Source organism: Pteropus alecto, unplaced genomic scaffold (genome assembly GCF_000325575.1).
Source record: "Pteropus alecto unplaced genomic scaffold, ASM32557v1 scaffold195, whole genome shotgun sequence".
NCBI classification, from domain to species: domain Eukaryota; kingdom Metazoa; phylum Chordata; class Mammalia; order Chiroptera; family Pteropodidae; genus Pteropus; species Pteropus alecto.
This window is the reverse complement of record NW_006438073.1, coordinates 2013432-2017244: the sequence shown is the minus strand read 5'-3', so window position 1 is coordinate 2017244 and position 3813 is coordinate 2013432. Positions and strand designations below refer to the sequence as shown.

The window sequence follows — 3813 nt, the reverse complement described above, 5'->3', positions numbered from 1 at the left end:
ATCATTGGAAGAAGTGTTTAGTCCTTAGCCAAATTACATTAAAAAGGATATTATTTGCTTTTGATGTGTAAGTTTGGCTAAGTAGTTTTGTGTAGCAAACTGTTTCAAGCAACCTGTTTAAAAACATTTCTCTAATTTATGTAACTTGGATATGAAGAGTTTCTTTTAAATGTTATTTTGAAGTCTGAATTGATTAAAATATACAGCAAAGTACAGAAAATACGATATAAGATATCCATGTATCCACCAAGCCAGATTTAACAATATTAACCGTACTTCTTTCAAATTGTTATTTTTTTAAGAAACAAAGCGTTTTATGTAGCTAAAGCTTTAGCCAATTCTTTTGCTCCATTCTCAGTGGGAACTTGCATTCTGATGCTAAAAAGTACATTCTCTTTCATATTCTATACTTTACTTTTTCTATACCATATGTAGGATACAGTACGATTCTGTCTGAGAATTTTACAAAAATAGTGCCCTACTCTACATTTTCTTATCATTTTACTCAATATTTTGGGTAGTTAGCCATGAAATATATCTACATATAGTTCATTTATTTTCATTGCATATAGTATTTCCTTTCATGAATAAGCTATAAGTTTATCCACTTAATCGTCAGTTGTCTTACTACTGCAGTGTTTTAATGAAATTATTGTATTATTTGTTTGTTTATATTTGCGTACAAGTTTTCAAGGGTAGAATTAGTTGTCCTAAAATATGCATATATTTAATTTTACAGGATTCATCTTGTTTTTTTTATATTCTTCCCCCCCCTTTTCTTTCTAAGTTATTTTCTATTTCATTTAATATAGGAGTTATGCTGAAATTTTTAACTTGTCAATTTGAATTTAAAAAGTTTCATTTAAACAACATGTCTGCTAGGTTTCTGAACAATAAAAATACTTCAGAAAGTTTTAACTCCAAATACCCTTCTCCATTCTTAAATGTTAATCTCTGGTATTTTAGTCATATTCTGCATTTTTAACTCCCAAAGGTAATCATTACGATTATTATTGTTTTAGTTAATCAATATTTGCTTATATTTACCCACATGCATACACATTTTCTAAGTTCAATGTTTTTCCTGAAACACTACTCTTTTATTCCTCATTTATTTTCATTTGGTAAAAAAAAAAAAACTGTAGACTATAATAAAGTCTCACATTTTTTGTCTGAAAAAAATTTTAACCTCACATTTGAATAATAGTTTTGCTAAGTGTAGAATCCAGTTTTTCTCAAAGCTTTGAGTATATGATTCCATTATTTTTGTATCTGCGCTGTTTCTCTTGACAAGTCTAAAGTCATGCTAGTTTCTAGTCCATTCGAGATAAATTGCCTTGTCTCTGGTTATTTTTAATCTTTTCCTTTCACTGTTTGGGATTTATTTATCCTCTTCAGGACCGATTGTGATCTTTAATCTGATGATTCATATCTTTCATTGACTCTGGAAAATTGTCAGCACTGCATCTTTGACTATTACCCCTTCCAACTCCTCATTATTGTCTCCTTAGAAACTCTTGTTAGATTATGAATTTTTAATTCTACCTTCCCTACCCTTTAACCTGTCTTAAATATTTTCTCTATTTTATGTTGTGCTTTGTATTTTGGGTAATTACCTCAATTTTATTTTTCAATTTACCAATTCTTTCTTCAATTATATCTAATCTGTTGTTTATCTACTGAGTTGCCAATTCTTCACATTTTGCTGGTGGGAGTTTAAGTTAATATGACTTCTCTGATAGGCCATGCAACAATATGTATTTTTTATTTATTTTTTTTATTTTTTCTAGGCGAGGCAAACCCTGGTTAACCTCACAGATTGCAAGGACCTTTTCAGCTTACAATTCCTTATTATTATTATTTTGTTACGCCTACAGCACCTGGTCTTCCTAGGTGGTCTCCCATCCAAGTACTAAGCAGGCCTGACCCTGCTTAGCTTCCGAGATCAGACGAGATCAGACTTGTTCAGGGTAGCATGGCCTTGGACTAATATGTATTTAAAAACTGAAATATTTTCATCTCTTTAAATTATGTAAAACATCTTATAGAAATTTGTCTAAGGAATTCATTGGACAGTTTGCTCATTGTAATAATATAACAACAGTACTTATTTCAGTGTTCCTAATCGTATGAAATGAAATGTCTATTAGTAAGGGAATAGTTAATAAGCCAGTCACTATCTATGAGATGAAATACCATTCAGACAATAATGTTGCTGAAAAAATATTATGGAAAACTATTATATTTTAGGTATGGTAAAGCATATTGAAAGGAATATGGATAATACAACACATTTTTGTGAAAGAAAAACATTTAGCAAGAAAAATGCTATTGGGATATAAATCAACAGACTCATGTCAATCATTTTTGGTTGATGAAATTAAGAATTATTTTTACTGTTTTACATATTATTTTTTAAAAAATTCTAGAATACTTAAAATTTCTTTGTAATAATAAAAGAACAAATTTGTTTTTATAGTGTTCATATTTTAATAGGACACAGAATAGTTTTAAGCAAAGAGAAAATCAAGCTTATTGAAAATTTAAGAAGTTAATGTAGCAAGTAAGACATTATGTGGTATAATTTCAGTGCAGGCAGACGTATTCAATTCGAAATTATGAAAATAAGATTTATTGTGCAGTAAGACCTAGAATCTAATTGATCATGTCTAGGAGGAAGACAAAGCAAAATGTTTCAGTTTTGTGACTTGGAAAACAATGGTACAGAAACTGCAAATAATAGAATTATATTTTGGGGACATAGAACTAAGAACCAAATCCACACTACACCTTAGCCTTCAAGGGGCTAACCTCTTATGAAAATCTGTTTCAAAGAACCAGCTGCCTGCCTTCTGTGTTATTCATTGATGGCTAAAAAACAAACAAACAAAAAACTATTCATTTATTAATTCAGCCAAAAATACACTAAGAACAAATTATACAACACACACTGTTAGGTCCCAGGAATATATCTATGAACAAACATTCTAAGATGATTAATACAATTACAGTCTATTCACGGAATGTTTGACTGTCCTCTTTTGTCCGATCTTCCTTCAGTTCTGTCAAATTGCTTTCAAAACTGCCTTCTTGGGGAAAGCTTCCTTTATCACCAATAACGCCTTATTAGGTTCCATTGCTAATGCCAAGTATAATCAGCTGGTAGTAGCTGCCTGGAACTCCATATGAAATCATATCTTGGCTCCATGGGAAACAATGCCGTACTTGATTAGTGATGTCTAGCAAGACTACTGGATGGAGAAGCATCAGCGATTGTACTATCTGCTGCATTTCATCCCATTGCTTCCAGCCTACTGTAGCTCCAGATGACTTCATTTTTTCATTAATGCATTATCGTTTTCAAAGCATGGCCTAAAAAATATTTCCTCCTCACAGAGTATCCATAGTGAAGATCACAAAGATATAATACGAGCAGACTGAGAAGTATTGCATTTGTACTGTATTTTCTGGAGGAATTTAAGGACCAAAACCCCTTAAGAACCACAGTGCTTAGTATTGTGCCTTTTTCTCTGTGAGAATGACGAGGACTAATGGATGAAAATCTATATATGATATAAATGTGCTTCCAATCTGTCAGGTTGTTTTGCTTGTTATGGATAGTTGAAGACTTTGATACAGGGGTCTTGGTTGTGACTCCAGATTATTCTTCCATTTGTCTTAGCCCCCTGGGCTTGACCTGGTTTTAAGCAGGACTGTTGTCACTGCTGTCACTGTCAGAGGGCTGCCCTCCCCCCCCGAAATGTGTCTCAGGATCTTCTCACTTCCACTGTCAGAGACTTCCCAGTCTCCTTC

The 3813-nt window shown here is 32.2% G+C and overlaps 1 pseudogene; it reads right to left on the bottom strand.

Annotated features, from left to right (window-relative positions):
* Nucleotides 1-1868: 1868 nt before the first annotated feature.
* Nucleotides 1869-1987, bottom strand: LOC112482408 (annotated as a pseudogene).
* Nucleotides 1988-3813: the final 1826 nt, after the last annotated feature.